Consider the following 11927-nt stretch of genomic DNA (forward strand, 5'->3'; position numbering starts at 1 on the left):
AACTATATATTGTATTGTATTGTATTGTAATCGTATTTATATAGCGCTTACTACCCCTGACGAGGCGTCGAAGCGCTTTTCGGTGAGTAGCACGCTACTCTGGAACCCAACAGGAATTAGTGATGGATTAATATCGGGAAATAATGAGTACAGTTTTAGTATTATTATGAGTTAATTTGAGCCGCGGATATGAGAGTTTGTTAGTTAGATTGACTGGAGTAATGGAGGGGTGGAGGAGGAAAGAAATCCAGAAATGTTAATTGGGAGTATATCCTTCATTTACTCAACCCAAAGGCTTGGGATGAGTAAAGTGGGATGGAGGAGGGAAGAGTATGTGGAAGGGTTAGGGAGAGCATAGTAGAAGGGTGAGATAAATGCAGGAGAATTTAGTAGGGTTTTGTGGGAAGTCACGGTAGTAGAGTGAGGTTTGGTGAGTTAGATGTGGAAGCGGTGGGAAGAGCTTAGGCAGAGTTATTTAGGAGATGAAAGTAGTAGAAAGGAATTGGGATGAGTCAGAGTGAGAATGGAGGATAGTTTGATAGAGACATGACATATGATGATGGGTAGATAAGTGTGATAAGATGTGAGCAGGAATTCATAGATATCTAGTATAACAACCCACTCAGGAGCCATGCAATGACCCACGAACATGCCAAGCACAGAAACAACATATACACACACATACATACATATATATATATATACACACATTTATATATATACATATACATACACACACATAAACACACATGAATAAACACATATATGCACATACAATACATAATTAGAACCATGGGTAAAATATACTTAGTCAAACAGGTTTAAAGAGTGTGTGTGTATTTTTTTGTTATGACATAGTAGCGATACATATTTTCTAAAGAACTATACATAACTAGAAATATACACCTAATCTGAAAAAATTATTTATCAACATAGGCATATGCAGTCCATAGTTGTTTGAATATGGTGGTTATGAAGGAAAGAGCCAAATCTTGAGTAGTTTTCTGAAGACAAGAAATTTATCTGTGGCTCTTATAGTTGGGGGAAATGAATTCCATAGTTTGGCTGCTTGAACGGAGAAGGATGTACCACCTAGAGTCTTTTTCTTTTATGGGGGTGTTCTAAGGCGGGGTGCCAATCTTCAGCGGAGGTTTATCCTCCTGGGAACATACTTCTTAAATCTATGTTTAAGGTATTGGAGTGACATGATGTAGAATCTGTTGGTGTCACCTTGAATCTTGTGACATTGTCTTTCTCTGATGTCAGGACATTCCTTGGAGTCGACTGGCAGGAGTGGCGCTCTACGCTTCCTACTCTGTGCCCCTTTATCTTCAATAGATATTTGGCTTAAATGCAGCTATATTTATATTAAAATAAAACCATTAATTAACCTAAGGACCCGACGTGTGCTTACTTCAAAGTGCCGACGAGGTAGAGGAATTTTGGAGGAGACGCCGCTTTTTGTGTTTCCAATATATAAAAACGGCTGCTTTAGACAGGTACCTGTATCCGCTGTGAGTGTTTTTGTTTGTTCAGGGGCACAGAGTTTATGTTTCTGTCAGGCGTTATAAATTTTTTATGTATATTTCAGGTGCGTATTCAGCACCTAGCGCCCGTGCAGTAACGTCTCTGCAGCGCGTGTCAATCTGTTTCTGCTTGAAAAAAGAACAACAGCAGCACGGCATATAATTACTAATACGCGCTCATGGATCACGCGCGTTATGGTTGACTGAGTTCCCAATTGAGCGCACCAGGATAATTACGACTGACTACGGAGTCTTTGGTTTTCATTGGAGGATTTTGTACAAACACTTAAACTTAAACAATAAAGAAAGAAAAGAAGGAACGGAAAAGACACACAGGATCAGCAGGACTCTTGCCATGTCTTCTGTTTTTCTAATTGAATGTTCTTCCGTATTTTGCCAACAAGACAGAAGAAGGACTTTGAGTTCTATTTCCTGCAGTTCGACCATTTTACCTTGGGGGAAGAAGAAGAGAAAATACATTACATTTGCTTTTTGTTTTGTTGTTTTAGTTTGTTATTTTTAAAAAAGAAAAAAAAAGAAGAAAGAAAGTTTTTTGTCTTGTTTTTTGTGAGAAAACAGTATTTCTGAACTTTATTGGATTTTGTGGATAATTTGGATCTTTTTCTGGTCCTGATTCTTCAACAGTTCTACAATGCAGAATGTTTTACCACCTGCTCCTTTTTTTCAAGACCCTGGGTATCCTCCTTCGGAGTTGAAATTATGGCTGCGTTCTAATAAAGCTTATTTAGGGGCTATTGATGGACACAAATTCAGACCTGAAAGGAAAAAAAGTTTGATGTATTATTATTTAGGAGTTGAGGGACAAAATGTTTTTGATCATTTACCAGCTTATGAAATGGGAGAAGAGGAATAATTGGATGAATTTGACATGGTGGTTGCACAATTAGACAAACAGTTTGTCAAAACTAAGAATATTGTAGTGCATAGGTACAAATTCTTTAATAGATCACAAAACCCTAACGAAAGCATTGACACGTTTATCACAGCACTGAAGGTGTTGGCTGCAAAGTGTGAATTTGAGAATTTCACTTCTCAATTAATTAGGGATCAATTAGTAGCAAGATGCTATTCCAAAAGAATTCAGGAAAAATTACTTACATGTAAAGATCCTTCTCTAGACAAAGCTATTGATATAGCGAAAAGGATTGAGTGTTCTCTAGAAGACATTAAACAGCTGGAGTTTTCTTTAGCCAATACAACAATTTCAGGTGCAGTGACAAGTGTACAGAGTAGTGATAATAAGAAGCATCCATGTGTGGAAAAAAACAAGATAGTTCTTTGACATCTAGAAACACTTCTACATTCAAACATGGTCAGAAAATCATTTGTTATAGATGTGGTGCTTCATCTCATGTATCTTCTTTTAGGAACTGTCCTGCAATTGGTCAACAGTGTAGGAATTGCAACAAAATAGGTCATTTTTCACAAGTTTGTAGAAGTGCACGGAAGAACAATGTTCGATGTGTGCTCAGGGATGATACGGAGAATGCCCAGCATGATGAGAGTGAGTTTCTATTGGTGGGCAAAGATGCTATGTCATCAGATAACAGATTGGTTTTAGATCCTGATATTGAAGTGTCAATAGAAGGGGTTGCAGTTAAACTGTTAGTAGACACAGGAGCTTGTATTAATATTGTGTCACAGGAAAAATTTGATGAGTTTTGGGGAGCAAAACCACTTTTCAGTCCTGATGTTTCTACAGTTACTTTTGAAGGAAGCAAAATTGATTTAATTGGTTATTTTTGGGCTTCATTGTCTATCAGTAATGACACTATTCAAGGAAAAGTTTATGTGGGAAAAAAGGGGAGTCATGTTTTAGGTTTGATCCATCAAGCTGAATTCAATTTAGTCATCAAACCAGGATGATAGAAACCTGTGTCCATTGAAAAAAAAACAATTCTAGTTGTGTGAAGTCTGTTGCAGAAGAAGTACTTGGCAACAGAGATTAAAAAAACTATTTTAGAGCAAATCGGGAAAGATAACTAATTTTACACATACAATGGAACTGAAATAGGGTGCAGGGCCAGTTAAACATAAATTAAGGAATGCACCTTTCAGCATAAGAACAGATTTGTCCAATTTATTAAAAGACATGTGTGAGCAAGGTACAATTGAGAAAGTAGAGGCAACCCTATGGTTGTCTCCCATTGTTTTGGCTAAGAAAAGTTCAGGAGACTTAAGAATGTGTGTAGACTTAAGAAGCTTGAATAAGGAAATTTAGGTGGACAATTTTCCTTTACCGAGAATTGATAATCTAATCACAAAAGTTGGGTCATCTAGTTGGATTACAAAACTGGATTTGAAATCGGCATACCATCAAGTGGAATTGGATGTCGATTACAGACACCTGACGGCATTTGTAATGCCTGACGGGACATTTCAGTTTTGTAGGTTGGCCTTTGGTTTAGCCTCGGCTGCGGCAGTCTTTCAGAGACTGATGTCCGACACGTTCAGCAATAATCCTAGTGTAGTAGTATTTCAGGACGATATTTTGTTTTTTTCTGACACTGAATCGGCACATGATAAAATCTTAGAGGATGTTTTAGGGACATTGGAAGATAGAGAAGTCACATTAAGAGAAGATAAGTGTATATTCAAATCTAGAGAAATTGAGTATTTGAGACACATTTTATCAGAACAAGGCGTTAAACCAAAACCAGGCCTGGTAAGAAGCATTTTAGAGGCACCTGCTCCAAAAACCAAAGAACAGTTATTGTCATTTCTGGGTTTATGTGAGTTATATGCACATTTTTTGAAAGATTTCACTAAAACTGTTGAGTGTTTCAGAGCTGTGCTTAAGAAAAACACTGTTTTTATTTGGTCAGATGAATGCAACAGAGAATTTGAAAAGGTCAAACAAGATATCATAAATGCACCGGTCTTGCAACCTTTTTCAGAGAGTAAAAAACAGTGGTTACTGTGGATGCATGTGAATACGGTTTGGGTGCAGTTCTAACACAAATTTCAAGTAATGGTTATGAGAGTACTATTGGGTTTGCCTCAAGAACTCTGCGTTTAGTGGTTCGTAAATATTCTGTAATTGAGAAAGAACTTTTGGCCTGTGTATGGAGTGTAGAGAAGTTTAAACCATATCTTTGGGGAAGACATTTCATTTTAAAGACAGATCATCGACCTTTGGTGGACATATTATCAGGGAGGAAAATGAAACGTTCTACAGTGCGCATTGCCAGGTTATCAGCTAAGCTTTCAGTTTGTCTGTTGAGTATATTCCTGGTGCAAAGAACTGTAGGGCAGACTTTCTCTCTTGTTTACCCATTAAAGAGGATGGTGAACAAGAGTGGGAAACAGAGATTGAAGAATGTTTTGTGGCTTGTATTACTGAGTATGATAACATTTTGGATGAGGAAGGATGGATTGAGTCAGCATGGAAATACAAATTGTTGGTTGAAGTGATGCATTTGGTCAAATCAGGCTGGCCCAAAGAGAGAAATCTTTTACCTGAGCTTCAATCTTATTGGAAAGTGTCTGATGAATTATCAATTCAAGGAGACAAATTGGTGAGAGGTGATAAGCTTATTCCTCCTGAATGCATGAGAAAAGATTTAATTGTTAGGGCCCATTCTGGTCATTTAGGTGCAAACATCACAAAGAGGAAACTGAGATCTGATTTTTGGCAGCCTAGAATGGACAAAGAAATAGAAGACTATGTCAGAAGTTGTACAAGATGCTCCACGAGTGACAAAGTATTGGTTACAGGAAGCAGTACAGATTAATTTGTGCCTTCACCAGCTAGGGCTTGGTAGAAATTAGGTCTAGACTTCTTAGGTCCCTATCATGTGTTGCCACCAGACATGAGGTACTTTAAAGTGATTATTGACCATCTTTTGAGATGGGTTGAGTTATAATTTGTGAGGTTTCCAACTATCCAAAGTGTTGTCAGTTGCTTAAAAAAAGTTTTAATTCGTGCAGGTTTTCCAGAACAAATTTTGACTGCTAATGGTGTTCAGTTTGTCTCGACGGAAATGGTACAATTTTTAAGCAAATGTTGCATCAAAATATTAGAACTCCATTGTACCAACCTCAAAGCAAAGGAATGGTGGAGCGGATTAATCGGGTATTGGTGGATTGTGTCCAAGCTGCATTTAGAAGCAACGTGTCAGGTGATCAGGCCATTAAAGACCTTGCTTGGTCCTATCGTACTACACCACATGTCGCCACTAGCAAAAGCCCATTTGAGCTCATGAGGGGTAGAATTGCAGCTACTGAATTATGCCCGTTTTGGATGGTTAAATTGTTTCATGATGGGTGTGATTTGAAAGAAACCTGGCAAATAGCAGAAAATAATTCAAATATGGTAGGACAAAGAAAGCTGAGTGGGTCACAAGACAAGAGTGAGAAGTTGCATGTTGGAGATTGGGTGAGGGTAAAGAATCCATTGTTGGTTATAAAAGGTATGTCCAAATTTAAGGATTCTCAACAGATTCCGGAATTGCGAAGGAATGCTGCAAAGTTGTCTGATGGCAGCTGGTGGAGTACTACTAGGTTAGCTCTGGATCCCAGTATGCTAATGCAAGGTACACAAAAACAATCTATTGTTGATGATTCTGCTGAGACTGGAGAATGTATTAGGAGAAGAAGTGTGAGAGTTGGTCATAAACCTACAACATTTCGAGATTATGTCATGACATGATAAGCTGTTTTATAATATCTGTCTTTATAGATGTTTTTTGAAATGTTATTTTCTTTTATGGAATTGTTCTCGTTTGATTCCCATTGTTTATTCTGTGAATTTGTTTTTATTGTAATATTTTTAAAAGGGGAAGAAGTGTAGTGACATGATGTGGAATCTGTTGGTGTCACCTGGAATCTTGTGACATCATCTTTCTCTGATGTCAGGACATTCCGGGGAGTCGACTTGCAGGAGCGGCGCTCTACGCTTCCTACTCTGTGCCCCTTTATCTTCAACAGATATTTGGCTTAAATGCAGCTATATTTATATTCAAATAAAACCATTAATTAACATAAGGACCCGATATGTGCTTACTTCAGTTATTCAGGCCTAACTTAACGGAGAGCCTTATGGACAGTGCTGACAGCCTTGAAAGCAATGCCTTTTCCGATTGGCAGCCAGAGAAGCTCGTGCAAGGCCTGGGATACAGAGTGGAATTTAGGAATGCTTAAAAGCACACGAGCTGCTGTGTTTTGCAGAGTCTGAAGTTTGTTTAATGGTCTCAGCTGGATGTTTACATAAAGGGCATTGTAATATTCAATAATGAATAATACAAGGGTCACTATAACCGTCTTTTGAAGTTCAAATGGGATGAAAGGCTAAATCTTTTTTTATTGTCCTTAGGGTATGGAATGAGGAAGAGGTGACTGCATTGATTTGGTTTGTGAAGATCAATTTGTCATTAACCATAATGCCAATGTTTTTTACTTTCCTGACGGGCGTTGGAAGAGAACCTAGGACTTGTGTCCAACACATGGGGGACCAGAAGGAAGTGTCCTTGCCAAACATTTAGACCTCTGTTTTACCAGAATTACGTTTAAGGCAGTTGTTTATCATCCACTTGCTCACTTCCATCATGCAGTCATGGAACCTACTGGCTACCTTCTGAATATCGCTTGAAATGGAGACAGTGATTTGTGTGTTATCTGCATAAAGACTCTAAAGACTAAACAAAATTGCTAGTCAAGGTGTCAGGGGCATTACGTAGATATTAAACATAGTGAGGCTTAGTGATGACCCCTGACAAACCCCACTTGGAAGCTAAAAAGGGATAGATACAAACTCATTAAGGGGTACTGATAGTTCTCTGTCTGAGAGAAAAGATTTTAGAGTGGTCAAGGCAGTGTGCTTCCAGTGCTATCAAGGAGCAGAGTATGATTTACCATGTCAAACGCAGCTGACAGATCAAGGAGGATGAGTGCTGCCTTACCTCCATTGTCCAGTGGTGACCTCATTTCCTCCATTGCCACAATCAGTGGTGATTCAGTACTGTGGTTGCTTCTGAACCCAAACTAAGAAGAATCTAGAAGATGGTTATTGTTTAAAAAATGTAATATTTCCAGATTTACAGTTTCCTCTACAATGTTTCCTGGCATCAATAGTCAAGAAATGGGATAATTTCTGCTGGGTTCCTGAGGACTAATGTGGGCTTCTTTATTAGGTGTAAAACAGATGGTTTTTTACAAAATTGTAGGAAAATATCCATATCTAAAGATCTCATTGACGATTTTAATAAGATATGGAGTAATTGTCTCTTGGATAAGATGTATTACTGCCCAAGGACAGGGGTCAGATGGTGAGCCTAAGTTTACTGATTCTATTAGTTTAATTATTTGTTCAACTGTGAGAGGAGTGATTTCATTTAGTGTCTTAGTTACTTTAGGGAGTTTTACGTCATTAGTGACATCTTGAATGGTTTGCTTTTTTGAGGAGAATTCATTGTAAACCTCTCCAACTTTAGGTTCAAATCGTTTTTATTGTTATGAAAACAATATACAGCAATCACATTGTACAACCCAATACTCAGTGGGGCAAAATTGTAATAGAATCTCTGTAGCTGTAATAACAGTGAAGAGATAGAACATAATGAAGAATAAACAAGAAAAGTACCCCCTCCCACATCCACACAGGGAGCACATTCACCCAATAAGACAGTGACAATGAGAGGAAACATTAGTGCTTGGTCCCTCTCATGACCCTGCTCACTGCATCAAGGCAGGTGGATCAAGGAGTCTCAGGAGTTGGAGATATCTGGGGCACATCAACTCCCTAAACTCCATAAATAGAGGTGTCAGGAATGGGCCCCATAGCCTGCGGAAAGAGTCAGCTTGACTTGTTAGTGTCAGAGTGATCTTTTCCATCCCTAGGATGTACTATGAGCAATGTATCCATCCCAGGTGCGCGGAAAGAGTATCAGTGCCCCAGTGAGTGAGCATATTTTGGGTGGCGTTGCCGAAGGCCAAACCTATTAATTGCCACCTGTGAGACTTCACGGGGCAGGTAAGATCATTGGGGAGGCCCAATAATATATTTAGGTATATACCAGGAAACGAGGGAGTTGAGTATCAAGGTGTGAGTCAATGTCCTTCAGCACTGCCTCCCAGTAATGTGAATGCTTCAGGCACTCCCGCAGAATTTGTGTCAGGGTGCCGAAGGAGCCACAGTTCCTCCAACACTTGAGGTTTCTACGCTTGCAATGTTTCTAGCAGTATGGCGTGCCCTGTGGTGTACGTCAGCCCATTCCCTGTGCGTTAAAGGTCTACCAATTTTAGCTTCCCAACATAGTTGCCCTGGGGCTTGTTGCAGAAAGTTATATAATTCTGAGATTAATTGTTTGAAGTCTTCCTCAGAAACCATTTTTTGAAATCGTTGAGTGGTCTTCGTGATCGGTCTCAGACCTCTGTTTGCATGACCCAGTGATGGATTTGTAAATATCACACCTGCTCTGTCTCTGGGAGTGCATGTTTGGATTTCAGCGTGTCAAAAGGCATCAGACCCTTGTCATTGAAGAGGTGTCTAACAGAGTGCACTCTGGTAGCAGCCACCTACTGTAGGCCGAGGACTTAATGCCAGGTGTGCCAGGTGTGAAGGATGAGTTCAGAGGTGAGGGAAATGTAGTAAGGTTGTAAGGTTTTTCTGTGTTGTCACTCGATCCCACATTCTCAGAGTTGAGACCGTGATTGGTGAGGAATATAAGGCCCAAGGACGCTGTGAACAGGATAGAAAGGGAATCTTCCGCAGAGATGTGCCTGCGAGTGCCCAATCCATAAACATCCATCTCTTCTCAGACTCCTCTCTTGATCTCTCCACTAAATAGCTGGGTTGGGCAACTTGAAAATAGTGGAGGAGACTGGGGACCCCCAGACTCCCATTGGCTGGTGATTGATAGCAGGGTGCACTACTCAGACAGGGTTGCTTACCCACCCATATAAATTGATAGAAATCTCTCTGTAAAGATTGAAGCATTCCTGTGGTAGTCTCAAGTGGTAAGATCTGTGGTAGGACCATTATTTTCAGGGCAGCGATGTGGCCTAGCTATGAGATCGCATATTACTGCCATTGGGTCAGGTTGTGCCGTATTCGCTGTGACAATAAGCGGTAGTTGATAAGGGTCATGTCCAAGATAGGCGGGGTGAGCTGGAGCCCCAAGGAAGGAATAGACTGCTTTGCCAGAGTATTGGAAACTGCCGTTCTAGGTATTGCTTGTCCAACAAGGGGACTGAAATATTGAGGGCTTGGGATTTCTAGACATTTACTCGGAAGCCGGAGATCTTGCCAAAGTTCTCCATCTCCTGAAGAAGAGCTGGAAGGCCCCCCGGGGGTTATCTAAGGACACCAAGACATCATCAACGTATAAAGCCAGGGTGTATATTTCACCTCCAACGGTCACACCCGTTATGTTTGGGTTCAATTGCACTCTTTGTGCAAACAGCTCCATGTAAAGAGCGAATAGTAGGGTTGACAGCGGACGCCCTTATCTAGTGCCCCTGTGTATAGGAATTGATTGTTAGTAGGACCGCTAACCCGCATCATCGCTCAAGGTTTGCTGTAGGTGCTATGGGTCCACCCTAAGAAATGAAGGCCAAAGCCAAAATGGGTCAAATGTTGAAATGAGATGGGGCCAGTGCTCCCTGTCAAAGTCTTTCTCTGCGTCTAGGGTTAAAAGCATGATGTCTCAGCAAGCTTGTCTGCTTTATCTATTAGGTGGAGGATGCATTTTGTGTTGTTCCCACATTGATGGTGCAGCATGTTTCCTCCCTGGTCTGGGTCAATCGGACTCGGCAGGAGCGGGTTCAGGAAGGTGGCCAGGATACCGGTTAGGAGCTTGATGTCGGTGTGGAGTAGTGATATTGACTGGTAGGACCAGCATTGTTGAGGGTCATTCTCAGGTTTAGAGAGAACAACAATGGACGCCTCTAGCATAGAGGGTGGATTGGAGTCTGGACCTGTTGTGATGTTAAATAAGCACCCCAATAGAAAGTAGTAAGTCTTATAGAATGCAGAGAGGAACCTGTCCGGTCCTGGGCACTTATGAGGCTTAGCTTTAGCTATCCTGAGATGATCTCTTCTATTTTAATCTGGCCCTCCAAATTTGTTGCCTGATCCGGTGTCAAATGGGCTGTGGGAACCCTCTCCAGATGGGTCTCGGGTTTGGCCCCCACGGTGGCATTGGCTGTATAAAGGGTTTCATAGAATTGTCAGAAAGTCGATGTTATAGGGCCATCACTAGCAATTGTGTGCCCCTCGGGCGATCGAAGGGAGTCCACTCCTATGCACTGTCATAGGGCTCAGAGACGATTAGCCAGTAACCTGCCCATACGATTGCACCCTACATAGAAAGAGTGACGCAACTAGAGGAGTGCATACTCTGTTCTGTCTTGTTCTAGGCCTGCCAATTGTTTAGGGGCTGCTTCTAGTTGTCTCCAAATCCTTGGTGCCCCTGTGCGCCTACGGATCTTCTCTAGTTCTAACTCCTGTTGCGTCATCATCTCCCTTTTCTCTTTCCTGAATTTGTTATTCATGGCTGAAATTGCTAGCTCCCCCTTGAATGACCATTTGTGGGCCTCCCACAGGAGAGAGTTGGGACAGCCTGGGGTGTCATTGAATTCCAAATACCTCTAAATAGCCTGTTCAATTTGTTTCACCACTGCCGGGAGCAGTAAAAGTGCTTTGTTCAGTCGCTATGGACGGAACTGTCTTTGAAGGCGGGGAGCCTAGTGTCAGGGGCACTGCTGAGTGGTCCGACAAGCAGCATAGCTGTATTTCAATGCCCGTGTGCCTAGTCTAGCATATATTTATGGGAATTGGAGTAGAAGGTGTAGTCCCTAGACCGGGGGTGAGACAGGTCTCGGAGTCTCAGCTTCCTCACCCATCCAGCCCTTTCCTCTGATAATGCTCCCGCTCCCTCTGTGCGAGATGCCAACCTATCCATCTCGGTGTGGAAAACTAAGTTTAAATCTCCTCCCAATAGGAGTAGTTTGTCTTGGGTAGCTGTCGCCTCTTACGAGGTTTGTTTTATAAATCGTTCATTCAGCGCCTAAATGGACTCCACCACAATAGTGTAGTTGCAATGTGTACCCTGTAAGCCAGAAACCTCCCCTTAGCCTCCAGAACCTTATCTTCCACCTTGTCCCGAAAGGAGTGGGAAACTAGCGTGGCTACCCCAGCCTTCTTTTTGTCCGCAGAGGAAAAGTACTGTTGAGGGAAGGCTTTGGACATTAGTCTATGGCAGTCCCCCACTAAGAGATGAGTCTCTTGTAAGCATGCATAGGTCAGTTCCAGATTGCTCCAAATAGAAAAGGACTGAATGGTGCTTGATTGGGTTGTTAAGACCCTTAACATTAAGGGTCAGTATGGTTAAGTTAGTGTGAGGGACTTGTGGGTGGTGTTGTGCTGAGATAGTGCTGTGT

Source organism: Pleurodeles waltl, chromosome 4_2 (genome assembly GCF_031143425.1).
Source record: "Pleurodeles waltl isolate 20211129_DDA chromosome 4_2, aPleWal1.hap1.20221129, whole genome shotgun sequence".
NCBI classification, from domain to species: Eukaryota; Metazoa; Chordata; class Amphibia; order Caudata; family Salamandridae; genus Pleurodeles; species Pleurodeles waltl.